Raw genomic sequence first — 16399 nt, 5'->3', positions numbered from 1 at the left:
GTCATAAGCAAAAGATAACATTAATTTAGTAAGTCCTTCATTTAGTAAATCCTTAATTCAATCTCCCTTAAGGAGGTAAGCCTCCTTAATTGACACAAAGTACAAAGGTCTAAGTCCTCCACCCATGGGGTGCAATTAAGTTACAATATCATTAGTCACTACTCAGTACCCTCTTAAGGGGCAGTGGAAAGTACAAAGGCCATCCATCCCTAGGTCACAATTAAGTTACACTCTCATCAGTCAGCATTAAATTCCCAAGAAGAGGTCTTTTCATCTTGATTTAAGGCAGGCTCTAAGCTTCCATGGTTTCTCTTCCATGGTCCCATCTCCTACCTGAATCCTCCAGACTTTCATGTGGGTTCAAAGACAGGCAGATCCCAGTTCCTTGTCTAGTTCCCATTACATATTGAAGCTCACAGTGTCCAGTGCACTTCAAGTCCTTCACAGTTTCTGTTCCTCAGAAGACAAAGCTTAACAAAGCCACAATATTCAGGCACATTGCCCACACTCTTATCAAAATCACTTTCTGCTTGTGAAATCGACATAGACCCAAAAAAGACAGACAAAGTACTGACGCCACAGTCATGCTTCCTCTGGTGGCTCCAGGTGGCCCTCAGAAGTCTTTGGCAACTCCGGCTAGTTCTTGGAAACCCTCAGCAAAAGTTTCAGCTGACTCTCAGAAGAAGCTCCACCACCATAAGCTCTGTTCTCAAAATCAACATCATTTTCTGGACTATCTTCCTCCACCCCTATGCGGCTTGCTCCAAGAAGTTCTATCTCAGTTCTCAGTTCTCATTTCTCTTCTCAGTTCTTCTCAATTCTCAGTTCAGTCCTCAGTCCAGCAGTAGCAGCCCAGACTCCAGATGCTTTCTGAGAGAAATTCTGGCCTCTCAGCCTGGGCTTTTCCTAATATAAAGCATTATCTCCTCCCTGTTTCACCCCTTTCTATTACGTTAGCAACAGGGGTTCATATCTTCTGTTTCTTAACAGAGGCTTGATATAATTAACTTGAAACTAAGTGCTAAATACTTGTTTACTTGCCAATACAAGGGGATCTTCAAATTCCATTACTATTACAAGCACAATGACCCACATAATAGATATTTAATAAATGCTTTTTTTCTCAACCTCCCCCTCCCGAATCCTTACCCCTTCCCTACATTTTGCTCCTGCTACTTTAATCAATGATGGGTTCAGCAATACCTGGGTTACAAAAAAGGCTGGTTCACATACAGAGATTTGTTATGGTTCTAATGCAAACAAAATCAGGCTTCAATTTTGATAATTATTTACTTTTTCCTAGGGTTACACTTTATTTGTCTGTATTTGGCAAAACATTTTTTTCATCTAATAAGATGAAATACTACAAACAACTGTCTTGCACTTGACATACTGTAAAGATTCCTAATTTGATAAGGAAACAAACTGTCTGGGATTGTGCCTCTGAGTCTGGTCATGCTAAATATGGGATGATGCCAAAGATTTGAAGTTTGGGAACCTAAGAATATTTTAAAAATAAAAGTGACACCAAATAGTTTGTTAGGGCTGTTAAAATATGGACAACTGTATGTCTCTTAGTGTGTAAGAGATTCTTAGTTCAGAATCTCATTTTCTGTTCCCAGAGCATGGTGGGAGAAAGCAGGTGAAGGAAAAGACATTATTTGGCAGGAAAATATGTGGGTGGGTGGGTGACTGGGGTTAGCTAAATATGGAGAACATTTACCACTCAGGAAAGCACAGCCCTTGAGTGGGAACTGGAGGTCCTCATAAGAAGGGGCAATGGTAGCAACAGCAGAGTCATGTGACTAGAAGATGTAGAAGATGTAGGTGAAGCAATGCCTGAGACCTGGCTTTCAAGAGTTCAAAGTCATTTTCTCTTCCTCCTCTTCTATTGTGATAGAGGACAGAATCTGGAGGAACCAGGACCTCTTGTAGACCTGTGCAAATGAAAGTCTTTGTAAGACTGACAAAATCACAGTGCTTTTGCAAGAAAATAGTGTGGAACACATAATTTTCTATTGTTAATATGGCAAAAGTTAATTTTATTTTGTACTCATTGACGAGACATAAATACTTTTGAAAATACTATAGTATCCTAAGTAAAATTACTGTTATTCTTTTGAATATGATATAACATTGAAGCTTCACTGTCATATGAAAAATGTAACTTCTCCAATACTAAGCAAGGTGAACTGTAATTACAGCTTCTAGATTTCTTGCTGGCAAACTTTGAATCATGTACAACTTGAAGGCTAGTCTTTGACCAGAACCTACTACAGTCCTTATTCTTGAGCTGACAAAGAGTATCAATGTTTTCTTCCCCAAGTTAAGAAAGAGTTGACATAAGTGACCTTAGGCAGCTGGGTGTTGCAGTCAGTGCATAGGGCTTTGGACTTGGAATCAGGAAGACGTGTTCAAATATGCCCTCAGACACCAGCTGTGAGATCCTGGGCATGTCTCTTAACCTGTTTGCCTCAGTGTCTTTAACTGTAAAATAAGGATAATAATAGCATTTGCTCTCCCCCCCCCCCACCCCGGGTTGCTGTAAGGATCAAAAAAATTATATTTGTAAAGAACTTTGGGAACCATAAAACATTGTGTAGATGCTTGCTATTTTATTTATATTATTGAATAAAATGCTTGATATTGAGTTGATGGGCAGATATTTTCAAATATATATTTTCTCTGTTCTACCTGCTCACCTTGTTTTCAAGAGCTCTCTACCTACAAGTTATGGGCAAAATTGATATAAGAAACTCTTCCTTCAATTTCTATCACATGTAAAGATGTGGTTACATGGGCTTTTTGCTAGAGTCATTTCAAATGCCAAATATAGTTTAATGCAAAAAGTAAATTAGCATTTTTTTAGTACCTAGGTATGTTCTTGGTGCTAGAAGAGGACAAAGGTCAAATGAACAATCCCTGCCCTCAAGGATCTCAGTCCAATAAGTTGCTGATAGAAGTCATCATTCTGAACTGCACATTTACTGTACCTAAGAGCTCTCCCAAATTACCTTGTTCAGGCAGACACTGCAATATAAGTAGTGATGCTCTCACTGGGTTGTTGATTTTGCTTGTGAAATGTAAATCTCTGAGCAATGACAGACTCTACTTGTGAGATATTGTCTGATTATCAGATGAAAGCAGGATGGGGATGGAGACCTATAAAACATATGTGGCATAGGCTGTCAAAGGCTTGGAAAACTGAAGACAGTCATGAATAAGTTACTCAAAATTTCTAATTTGGTGTTAAATTTGGAATTTTTAATTTGTTCGTTTTCTAGGTTTTTTTTAATGGCATTCCCAATTCATTTATCTGCTCTCCTTCCTATTTTATTGATGTAAGACAATTAGAAGTGTAAAATTTCTGCTAAGTACCACTTTAGCTGCATCCCATAAATTTTGATATGTTGTCTCATTGTTGTCATTCTCTTTAATAAAATTATCAATTGTTTCTATGATTTGTTCTTTGTCCCATAAGTCAGTTGTTTGATTAATACTTACTAAGTGCCTACTATGTGCCAAACACTATGCTAAGCTCTGGTTATACAGAAAAAAAGGCAAAAGACAATCCCTGCCCTCAAGGAGTTCACAACCTATGGGAAGAACTATATATAAAAAAACTATGTACAGGCAAGTTATGCACAGGAGAAAAAAAAGGAAAGAATCAGCAGAGGGAAGGCATTAAAATCAAGAGAAATTGGGAAAGGTTTCCTGCAAAAGGTGCAGTTTTATCTAGGGTTTCAAGGAAGTTATGGAAGCTAGGAAGAAGAGATGAGGAGGGAGAGCATTCTAGGCACAGGATTCAGTTCATCCTGTGGGATCTAGGGTAATATAAAGGGAAACATCTCTAAGATATTTTGTTTGATAATCTATGATGACTTTTGAAGAAAATATATTTTCTCTTCTCTCCCCAGCAAAATGTAAGCTCTTTGAGGGCAGGCACTGTAATACTTCTTAGTTCACCAGTTTTGAATATGGTGCCTAGCACATAGCAGATACTTGTTGAACTGAATCAAATCAAATTCTGTGAAAACAGCAGTTACACCATGAATGTGCCTGACCCATACTCCAATTTTAAATAACAAATTTGAGGGAGAGAGCTTAAGGAAAATGGAAAAAGTGTTTATTTTGCTTTAGGCCTATATTCTATGCTATAGAACTAATGGAAAATGTACTGTTCATATTACATTTTAAAAAATAGCATAGTAACTACATAGGTCATTTAACTAAAAATCCATTATCTGAGTTGACAAATTAATATTTGTAAATAATAACTGTCTATATTACTTAGACATGCATTTTTAATAAAATAAATGTCATGTGGTGTAATGTGTATGTGATTTATGATCCTATAGCTTTTGCTTTGGCAAAATAAGTCAAGGAAGAAAGCCTGTTTATGGCCCACAACCAGTTTTTTATCTGGAACTGCACAAGGCAACAGTTTTAGATGGTTGGAATAACTTGGCAGGCATTTCAGACTAGAATAAACACATTCCTGGACACTGACACAGATATGTTTCATGAAGCGTGCATTTTCCTGCATTCATTTTCTCTGAAGTTAAAAGTAATTTGACATTTGTATGAACTCTCTATGATATCCTAGCTTTGACAAATGTTCTTTATGTCCTATCCAGCTGGAAAGTTTTATGATTCCCTAATACGCTTTAAGAGAGACAACAGAACACTCAAATACTTGTCTGGCTACCTGTGATAGAGGATTTCCTTTTTTCTTGTCTATGTGTGAAGGCATTCTGTAGTCTTCTTCCCCATATGGCAGCCATCCTGGCATTCTCTCTGAGATGTCACTGTGGTAGTGTGGTGTAGTGAAAAGCATACAGGAATGGAGTAGGGACACCTTGGTTTGAGTCTTGACTCAGGCACTACCTGTGTGACCTCTGCCTCACTAAAAAGAAGTGACTTTACCTCTCTGAGACTCACATTTGTGAAATGAAGATGATAATACTTGAACAACAAACACTGCAGAGTGATTGTAAAACATTTTATAAACCTTAAAGTCCTATGCTATTAATTAATAATTAATGATAATAAAAGATCGTGTGTGTGTGTGCGTGAGAGAGAGATCTTGCCATGGATGATGTTCTAGGCATCTTTGGACTGGGCAGGGACTCAAGGCAGTAATTTAATCAAATGATCTTTTACTTAGCAGTAAAACATGTAAGCTATCTTTTACTTAAGAGAGTATTAACCTTTACTGACTCAAGGAAGGGATTTTTAATAAGTTTCAGTGGTTAGTAAAGTGTAGCAGATGATAGTTCTCTTTTAAAAAAAATCTCCAAATTAAAGTATTATCTAGAAAGTTATGTCCCCCTAACTGGGGGAAATTTTGATTGGTAAAAAGGAGTGTACTGATTCCTTTTGGTTTCATTAAAATTTGTTCATTGAATTGTAAGCTTTTTGAGGGAAAGGATTGTCTTTTACTTCATTTTGTATCTAAAGCACACTGTCACATCTAAGTGCTTAATAAATATTTATTGAATTAAATTAAATTGAAAAATATTATTGCTATCTCCTGAGCAGGTTCAAGAGTATAGAAGGGCAAGGGAACATTTTCCTTTCTTAACAATAGAAATAAGTTTCCCTTCCCTTCCCTCCCGTCCTTTTTCTTCCTTCCTCTTGTCTTCCCTTCTGTTGTCTTCCCTTGTGTTGTCTTCCCTTTCCTTCCTTTCTTTCTAAATGACGGCTTTAATACTTCAATGAATTTGCAAGCTTTATAAGCATAGGTATTCCCTCCCATAGAGCATGAGAGATCACCAGCATGGGCCTTCTCATTCAGTGCAATTTCTGTCTAGATCCACCAGTAAATCCTTCAGAGAGAGTCTAATCATTTATCTGATGCCTTCCAGGTTGTTTAATAATCTGTGGCTATTAGTGAGAAGTTGAGCTGTTCATCTCTTATCCATCTTGGATTCCACAGGATCAGCCCATCTTCTTTTCCAATCACAGATGTCCTGCATGATATCTTTAATGTCTTTTCTTAGATAGAAGTCACTATTGACATTTTGTCAAAACCTTCTTATACCTAGCATGTAGAGGTCCTAAATCATGGAGGAAATGTTCAGTACTCATTTCCCCATGTTTTTGTGTTGGGTAGGCCCAAGACTTGGCTCCTGACACTGTAAAAATGGATCACTTTCACAACCAGCTAAGGAGAGACATTCAAAATGGACATGCAGAAAGTAACACAAGAGCAGACACATAGACTAAACATTTCATATATTAAGACATGGCACAAGTGCAGCTTTTCTCCTCATCCTTCAATATTTTAGTGGGTTTGATCAGTAAGGAAAGAATTTTAAAAGTCCTTCCATGCTGATTAGCAACTCCTTTTCTATCAGGGAGATTAAGAAAAGAAGCTACATTGTTCTAATGCTTCTTCCCTCATGAACAGATCCTCTTCCAAGCTTTTCTGATGTTTTCCACACTACACAATTGTGCTTTATCTGTGCTACCCTCCACATGCCATGAGCACGTTCCACAAGCCAGAGTATACACAAATGATTTGGCAATAAGGTTGACTCACAGTCCTGGCTTACCTTCTGAAATGTGGACAGCCAATACTTCTAATCCATTTCAAACCAAAGAGACACAAAGTCTTGCACGCTCTTTCACTTATTCTGTCACCCCTTTTCTCTGGCCTGAAATGTGACTTGCACTGGCGCCAAGGTTCAAAAGCAAAAATTACTGGAAGGACCCATTTGGTTTTCTCCTTGTGAGATAGCATTCTGTGTGTTTTCATTCCTTGCTTCAGATTAAATCCCAATTGCCTAGATTCCCCCTTGCCCCCTGTTATAATAGAGGAAATTAATAATTCAGGTAAGGGTTGGACCAGATAATCCCCTGACATTTTATGATCCTATGCCAAATGGAAAATAAAACTTTGAAGCAGAGAGTTTCCAAGAACTCTGCATGTTTATGTGATGTCACCAAAGGACTTCAAACTTATGACTACAGAAGTTTAAATACCAGGGCCCAATTTAGTCCAGAGCTCAGAGTCAGTACATTTTTTTTTGAGGGGGGGAGGAGGAAGTCAGGGGAAAAGAAGCTTCAAATGATGCCATTAGATGGAATGGAGAGGAGCAAGATCTGGTATCTCATTTGGAGTTTTAAATTTATTTGATGCACCTGGCCTTCTGGGCAGTCTTTCAACAAATAAGTCATAGTCTGTGCTGGTGGAGTTTACAGGCAAATAAGAAGGAATTATAAAAGTACAAATAGAAAGTATGGCAGCTTAACACTCAGTCTTTGCATGGTCTTGTGTTTAATCCAAGATGCTAAGTGACTACTTGACCTTTAAATATGTTTCTTTTGGCCAAATTTTTCATGAGATTCCTGAATGTGAGGGCAATTTTCAAGTGAAGACTACTTAGCACTCTATAAATAATCTCACATAAGATTACTTAATTAAAAAAATTATTATAAAAAGGCCATTTTAGCCTTGACATGTATTTAGAGAATTCAGTTGTTCCCCCAGACTCCTTGATATTTTCCAGTCTTCCATAGTTCTAAATCCTTTTCATCTTGTAAACCTTTTAGCAGGAATGCAGAACCTTTGGGAACCTCCTCCTACTTCACACACAAAACAAAAGAAGCAGGAGGTGATACAGGCTTTAATGATGAAAGATAATTTAAAATGATTATTTCGTGCCAAAACAAAAGTATATAAAGTTATAAACATTAAAGAAATCAACCTGAAGCCAATCTAGAAGATCTTTTAGAAGGTTCATATTTTGAGAACCATCAGAGTGTTGACCTGTATTAGACATAAGACTTTAATGCCATTCAATCCAATTAAACTCAACAAATATTTATTAGGCACCTGTTTTGTACAAGGCAGGAAAACAGCATAGTTCCTACCTTCTTGATATTGATATTCTAGTAGAGAGAACACACATACGTGTAAGGCAACATTCATTGCCTACTGTTACATTTACTGTTAACCAACAACAGTATCACAAGTCCATGAGACATTGTTTTTCAATTAGATTTATTACAAAAGAAATGAGCATGCAGGTGGAACCCTAAGGCAAGGCAAAGAATTCACAATCTAAACATTAGCTTCCATATTTATGAAATTGCAGCAAATGGAGGAGGAGAAACAGAAATCTCTGCCTAAATAGGAATGGAAGGGGAGGAGAAATCATAAATAATTAAGACAGTAAAAGCAGCATTCTTTCTCCTTGGGAACTGCTAGACTATGAAGATATGATGGTCTGCTTATCTGCAAAGTCCCAGGTGTATGAGCAGTTTCCCAGTCTAGTGAAGACTGACTGGTGCCTTTCTTAACTCCCAAGGACACACAGAAAATCCAGTTTGGGAGGCAAAAAATAAATTATGTCAGCTTAGGGTGGGGGGAGGCATGGTTTGTCCTTGATATTTTCAGGGTCTCCTACATACTCCAGGTTCAGTGTTTCTAGAAAATACTGCAACTCAAAAAGACAAATTCAGGAGATCTCTTAACACTACCATGTCAAGCACTGAGCTGGGAGGTATAAACAAAGGCAGAAACCAGTCTCTCCCCTCAAAGAGTTCACAAGCTAATACAAATATGTACAAATAAGATATGATTGAATTAAATGGGTGATAATATTAGAGGCAAGGCATTAGCTGTAAGGGGAATGGGGTGAAGCTTCTTGAAGAAGATGGATTCTGTAATGCTAAGCAAAGGCAACTTCCCAAAGGTTCAAAATACCAGCATAGCTGCTCTCCATTTCATTCAGTGACAAATTAAGAACAGAGAAAATCAAAATACAGCATAATTCAAAATACAGCATTCACCAAGTGTAATTCAACCAAGTACTACTCCACCCCTGGAAAATACATTCATTTAGTCAATCACAAAGCCCCTCTTCTCAAATGGAGATTAATTTTCAGTCATAAACAAAGTACATTCATTTGGTCAGTCACAGAGCAGAAAAAAAGTCAAAAGTTCCCCACCCTGGGATCAAACTGAATAGGCCATCTATCCCAGAGTTACAACAAGCTTTGTCACAGCATTTAATACCCAAAGAGAGGTCTTTTCTTCATCTTGACCTGAGGCAAGTTCTCAGCAATCTCTGTTCCTAGGGAGACAAAGCTTAAGAAGGCCACAAGATACATTGTCAGTGTCCTCATTAATTCATTTTCTGTCTGCAGAACAGTCCTAGAACCCCTGAAAACATCAGCAAGACCCTCTTCCAGGATTTCTGTAAACATACAACAAGAAAATCCTTCTTTAGGGCTTCTGAACCAACAGCAAGTTTTCAGGACCTCTGCAACAACAGCACTGTCCTTCACCAATGGATGAATCTGGCAAAACAACATCAAAATAGACAAAGTACCAGCATCACAGCTGTGTCTCCTCAGTCCTTGGCAGTTCTGGATGGCAGCTTTCAAAAGTCCTGGGCAGTTCAAACTGGCCCTTGGCAATCCTCTCCATCTCTCTGCCTCCAAGATGCTGCTTTCAAAAAATTCTTCTGCCTCTGTCTCTGCTTGTGCCTCTCTAAATCAATGTCACCATCTCCTCCCAGTTCAGCCCTCTTTCTTCATGTCAACAAATCCATCCCACAAGTGGGATTCACAAGTTCTGGGTTTTACCACTCAACCAATCCAATACAGGGGATCTTTAAATTCCATTACTATTACAGTTCTTAGATGAGACTTGAAGAGAACCAAGAGATGGAGAAGAGGAGAGAGAGCATTCCAGGTATGAGGGATAGCCAGTGAAAGTGTCCAGTCAGGGGATGGAGTGACTTGTGTTAAGAAGAGCAATAAAACCAACATCACTGGATTGCCAAGGATGTAGACAGTATCCTTTCTCTGTGGCTTTCAAGTGGCTACCCTTCAATCCTGGAATGCTCTCCCACCACAACTCTGTCTCTTAGAATCTCTCGCTATGTAAGACTTTTCCCTGCCCCCCCTCTACCCCTTCTGCTAGAGCCTTTCCCTCTAAGGTTATCTTCCTTCTACTCTATTTACATCTTCTATGTACCTATTTACATACATGCTTTCTTCTCCATTTGAATGTAAGCTCCTTGAGGGCAGAGATTGTTTTTTTTTTTTTTTTTTTGCTTTGTCCTCAGAAGTTAGAACAGGGCCTGGAACATAGTAAATACTTGATAAATTCTTGGTGATTGATTAGTTTTGCATCTGAAAACAGAGTTCCAGCCAAGGATTTTGAGTAGGGAAGTGACAAGATTAAAAATATTGATTAAAAATATTCTGGTAGTGGTGTGAAAGGTGGATTAGAAAGAAGAGGCAGGAGGATCAGTTAGGAGGCTCATATAATCAAATTGGAAGAGATCTTAGAGATCATAGAGTTTTATTTGCTCAATTTACAGATGAAGAAACTGAGACCTAAAGTCACAGAGTTGGTAAACAACAGATCTGGGATTCAAACTCAGGTGTTCTAATTCCAAATCCAACATTCTTTCGATCACATGATATACCATCCATGATAATTGAAGTTTGGGGAGCTGAAAAGCTCTCTAGGGGAGAGAAGAGAACCTAAGTCAGAGCTTTAGGGAACACCAACATTCAGTTGTGACTTACTTGTTCTTTGTAAGGTTACAGGTGTTCAAGGAGGAATAGTACCACTGGTATGAGAACTTGATGAGTCCTGTTCAGGTTTTCTCATCCACCTGTTGCATCCATTGGCATTTAACTCTCACCTGTGACTCTAAGACACTGTAAAAGGTACAGTGGCCACACCACACCCTGCTGAACTGTCTTGGCAGATGGGCTAAAACAGGTTGAGGGTAGCTGATGGCCCACAAACCCAAGCATGTGAAGACTTTCTCTGGTTGAATTGGTGGATGAAAACAATTTGTTCCAAGAGCCATGAAGCAGACACTGTGGAGCAATTAGAGCTTGGTCAGACATCTACTGCATCCTAGGTCAGTTGTCCTGACTTTTATCCTGCTACTGGAGGTCAGTGATTCCAGAAGAGAGAGTGAGGCTGTGTATTAGCAAGCACCCTAGCGCACCCAGGATGGGCTGTTAGCACAGGTTCTTTGATCTGCTTTTAAAGTAAAGACAGCTTTAAAGAGGTTAATGATCTTACTTTAATAAAGAAGCAAGTATTCAAGAAAGACAGATAAGTAAAAAATTCAAGCAGAGAAATGAGCACAAAGACCAACAGACAAGGCTCCAACTGTCTGAGTAAGAAAATATAGCTATACAATTTACATATATCATTGGATCAAGGGAGCACAGACATCTAAACAGTTGAGGAGCTCTGAGCATATGACTACTCAGTCTCGACCAGTAAATCAAAGAGAGTCTTCTCATGAGCAAACCCCCAAAGCAAAATACTAACATCCCAGACTATATAACAAAGACTTGACATCGAATTGACTGAGTGCTGAGGAGCCTGAAAATCCTCATGCCCCAGCACTTAATTGGAAACTCCCTGTAGCCCAGAGCCTGATTAGCTCTGGACCAGGGCTCTATGGGACTTTTAAAGGGCAGGGAAGATCTTTAAATTCCCTTAACATTACAAGCTGATGACTTTGTGCAACAAATCCAATTCAAGCAAGAGTCAAGGAATCACCCTGTGATGTCATTGATCCTCTTCAAAAACATAGGGCAAAGAACAATACCAACAACTTGTTCTTTGTTGTAATGCCCTGCACAGAAGCTTTCCAGAAGAATGCTACTGTGAACATCTTTTAAGATTCTGATTACTCAGTATAGTGATCACTCTATTCCATAACAAAAGCAAAACATCCTTGGAAAATCAAGGTACAGCATTCATAATATTACAACTTATCACAGAAAATCACAATATAGTATTCACAACAGTCTCAAAGTAAAATAGTCACTCTTAAATTAACTCAATCAGTCACTTATCAGTAGTTTCAAAGTACAATAGTCAAAGTACTCAAAGTACAATCAGTCACTTATTCAGCAAAGTCTTACTAAGTATCATACACAAAATCCTCCACCCATTAGGTCACTAGTAAACTATAATTCCATAATTACTCAGTACCCAAGGAGAGGTCTTTTCATCTTGACTTGGGGCCTGTTCTCAGATTCCCTGGATTCTACCTGGATTCACCAGACTGTCATCAGGGTTCAATGGTAGAAAGCTCCCAGTTCCTTGACCAGCTCTTTGGGCAGGTCCTGCTCTACAATGGCATTCACAGGGCCTGGTCCATGTCAGATCCTTCACCATTTCTGCTCCAGGGAATTCAAGGCTCAACCAAGCCGCAAACAAACAAAGTCTCAGCATCCCAGTCATGCTTCAGTCACATGGGCTCCTGGGCTCCTGGCTCCTGGCTCTGGGCTCTGGGCTCCTGGGCTCCTGTTCAGAAGAAGTTCCACCACCACAAGTTCTCAGGACTCAGTTCTCCATTCTTTTGTAGCTGCTCTGCCACCAGATCTCGGCCTCAAGGCCATTCTGACTGTGCCTCTCTGGGGCTTTTCTTATATACACTTATATTCCTTCAGCCAATCCCTTCCTGTTAAGTCAATTAACAGGAGACAGGAATTCATACCTTCTGTTATCCCAATCAGAGGCTTGATCAGTTACTAAGTGTTAAGTACCTGCTACTTTTGCCAACACAATGGGATCTTCAAATTCAAATTACATTACCATTACTTTTGTCCACATTCCACATACACATACTTTACATGTGTACCATGAAATGAATTTTAAGCAGAACGCCTGTGCCAATGTACTCCTGGAGAGTGACTCAGGTAGTTTTTATAGAAGCTGCTTGGCAATCTTTCTCAGAGAATATAACCTGTCATTATTGTTATCATTATTTTGCATTCATATAGCACCTACTATGTGCCAGACACTGTGCTAAATGCTTTACAAAAATTATCTCATTTGATCTTCACAACAGCCTTGTGAGGTAGGTACCATTATTGCCCCCATTTTATAGTTGAGGAAATTGAGGCACTTGCCCAAGGTCACACAGATAGTAAGTATATAAGGCTGTATTTGAACTCAGATTTTCCTGATTCAAGGTCCAGTATTTTATCCTTTGCACCACTTAGCTGCCACTAGCATTTCAGTGATCTGTGATAGTCAAACTCCTTATAAAGAATTAGAAAGTCATTCACCAAGGAAATTGTAGGAGGTTGAGAATCCAAACTGAGAAGATTATCAGGAAATTACTATGGACTATTTCTTATGTTCCTGAAAGGGAACCACTAGAGATATTTGGTCCATCAAAACTCTTTTTTTTCCTTCAATTTATTGATTTATTTATTTTTAGTTTTCAACATTCACTTCCATAAGTTTTAAATTTTCTCCCTTTCCCCCTCCCCAATATGGCTTGCAATCTGATACAAGATCTTCGCATATATTCCTATTAAATACATTTTCACATTATTCATGTTACATAGAAGACTTATAAAGAATGGGAGAAACCAAGAGAAAGAAAAAACAAAACCAAATAAAAAAGAAAACAGTCTGCTTCACTCTGCATTCTGAATCCATAGTTCTTTCTCTGGTTATGGATGGCATTTTCCATCATGAGTCCTTTGGAATTGTTTTAGGTCCTTGTTCCATCAAAACTTTTGCTGCTTCATGCCAACAAGTGATGCTTTTTCTATCTCCTTTGGAGAAAAGAATGAGATTACTTTTAACCAATGCATCAGGTATTCAGTGGTTCCTTCTTTGGAGCTATACTGTGGGCCTCAGGGTCCCTGGCATTAATTACAACCCACAGCATTGATAGATTCTTTCTTATCTTTCCTTGCTTCCTGCTGGAAGATCTTCTGGCAAGGGGAGGAGGATTCATTAGAGTATAGGTTTAGAACTAGAAGACCTCTTAAAGGCTATCTAATTCAAACCCCACATTTTATAGATGAAATTTTAAAAAGGTGAAGGGATTTGTCTAAGGTTATACAGTAGCAGAAGTAGGATTCAAACCTAGGTCCAGTGACTCCAAATCTAGCACCTTTTTCACTGCACAGATGAAGAGTCCAGCCACAGATAATAGGGGGGGAAATTCAGTGAGCATTTGGAGACAGAGACCTGTCTAGATGGATTGTAGCATAGAGTTCAGAATGGAGAAAAGTGTAAAATAGGAGATGAAAGGTAGGACCAAGACACCAGATTTGTATGTAGTATGGTGTTTTGGTCTCTAAAAGGACCAGTGAGAGAAAGGCAGCACTTCAGTCCCAGAGAACTGGAGAGAATAGGCTGCTATATTTTGAGAGAGATGGGGAACAGGAAATAAAGTAGTGACTGAATACTAGAACTTCAGTATGTTATTGGGAACTTGGTCACATGTATAAATTGTATTGAGTTGCCAGAATTAAACTACAAGTTCAAACCATGACTGACATGAACTAGGGACCTGAGTTTTTATTTTTCTCTGGCTTAACAGGCAGATCAATCATGCTTCCTTAGAGAAGACACAATAGCTCTTGAGTCACAGGCTGCCAATTCTACTTTGGGATAGTTCTGTTAGGAAATTTTCCCCTGACATCGTCAGGCAAGTTTTCCTCTTTATCACTTTCACCATTGATTCTGGTTTTGGCTTCTGTTGCCAGCAACCGAGGGTGGGGTACTACGGCCTAGGATAATAGCAAAATCTCCAGATGGGAGTTATGTTCCTCTAGATTGATAGTTAGAAACCTTTTAAGGGAGAAGAGTAACTTCTGGGGATATTCTTAGATTACATTTTTTTTGAAGAGCCATATTAGTTTTCAAATGATGCCAGAGCTATTTTGCATCATTTTCATCTACTATACTTAATACATTTTTGTAATTTTATATATATATTTTTTAAATAAGCTAACTCAATATTTTCTATCTGAAGGCCAAATAATGAGTATATACTATCTCCAAAGATATATTTATCTCCAAAGGCACACAGACATAAGAAATACAAGGGAAAGTGTTGAGACTCCCTATAAATCTTTTCCCAGTCACACTTTATTGCCTCTGCACTTATTAGATTTGCTAATGGATATCCTGGTCCTGAGGTATGAGGCACAAGGGACCAAACATAGAGTGAGGATGCATATGAAGGGATTTGATTTTAAAAAGGGACAACCACTAATCATAAGAGTCCTTGAATGAAATGAATCAAACAAGTATAGTTCGCTTTTGTACTTTAAGGTTCCACTGTTTCATTGGTATGGATATTTCCTCTACTTGGATAGGTCATGCACGACCCCTCTACAATACTTCAAGAGTTGCTTTGGTGGAAAAGTTCATTGCCCTACTGTTAATGTGGTGATCAACCTCTCCAAACCTAGCTAGATTGTTCTTTAGCAAAGAGGCATGCAGACCTATCACCAGGACCTTAATGGAAGCCTTTCAAGTTTAGAAGAAACCACTGGAATTTACATTCTTCTGTTCATCTCCATTTTTGCTATGAGGCATAATTTGGTGAAAAGACTGATGGGTATGAAAGGGCTAATTCTTGCCAGGATTATCAGTTTACATAAAATACCTACCTGGAAAGAATAACGGGCATGGACTTAGGTGACTTATTATACAGCCCCGAAATTACTCTGATTTCAGGGAAAAGCAATTAGCATAACTTTTCCAGTGGAGACAAGAGCAAAACCTGCCACTGAGAGGCTATGGTTGAGAATGAGTCTGTTATATTACCTCCCTGCATAACCAAAAAACAAATGTAAGAGATTCTCTTCTCGAATTAATTCAAATGACTGGAACTTAATTGAAACATTTAAAAAGATTGGAGTGGTGACATAATGACTATAATTGCATCTGCTTGGAAGGCTGAGAATGGTGGACATCTTGAACTCAGAGTTCTATATTTCTGCAGTAGACTATGGCAGTCAGTTACCCTCATTAAGTCCTGTATCAATATGGTAATCATCCTGAGCTAGGGTGGAGGACCCACTAGGTTGCCTCAAGAAGGATAAATTGGCCCAATTTAGAAAAGGAGAAGATCAAACTCCTGTGATAATCAATAATGGGCTCAAGCCTGTGAGTAGTATCTCCTGCACTTTGAGCCTGTGTGAGATAGGAGTGGGGTGGGTAGGGTATAATAATAATAATAATAATAATGAAAATAAATAAGAGAATTTAAAAACAAAGTATAAATTTAACCAACCTACTTTTCATTGCTAAATCTAAAGACCTGTGTATCCATTTCAAGTTGCTGATGAAAAAGAACAGATGGAAACATTACCAATAGCCTCTGACTAATGCCAAGGCTCATCATGTTTGTTATTCTGCCTACTCCTTTCATTATGTGGGCCTGAGAATGAAATAAGATAAACTGACAAACTACCTTTTTCTATGTCCCATAGTCATATCTGAACTACTCTATGCTCAGATTTCAATTCCATCCTGATCAACCTGGCCCCCTTCCATTGCTCATAGGATTATGTCTGATTAAATGAATGGGGCACCTTGGGAACATAATTTATAAGAGATCAAATGGAAAGAATGGTGTTTGGA

At 38.6% G+C, this 16399-nt stretch overlaps 1 long non-coding RNA gene across 1 annotated transcript; it reads right to left on the bottom strand.

Moving 5' to 3' along the window:
• Positions 1-1302: 1302 nt before the first annotated feature.
• On the bottom strand, positions 1303-6824 carry LOC138143007 (uncharacterized). The gene is made up of 3 exons (XR_011163583.1): positions 6558-6824; positions 3015-3162; positions 1303-1937 (listed from the first exon to the last, which is right to left on the bottom strand). It is a non-coding gene; the product is annotated as an uncharacterized lncRNA (long non-coding RNA).
• Between the last annotated feature and the right edge of the window lie 9575 nt (positions 6825-16399).

The sequence above is a fragment of the Petaurus breviceps genome, unplaced genomic scaffold (assembly GCF_028583685.1).
Source record: "Petaurus breviceps papuanus isolate PSGF00001 unplaced genomic scaffold, PetGlider_PUasm1.0 90625, whole genome shotgun sequence".
Classification (NCBI taxonomy): domain Eukaryota; kingdom Metazoa; phylum Chordata; class Mammalia; order Diprotodontia; family Petauridae; genus Petaurus; species Petaurus breviceps.
This window is presented reverse-complemented; position numbering and strand designations above follow the sequence as displayed.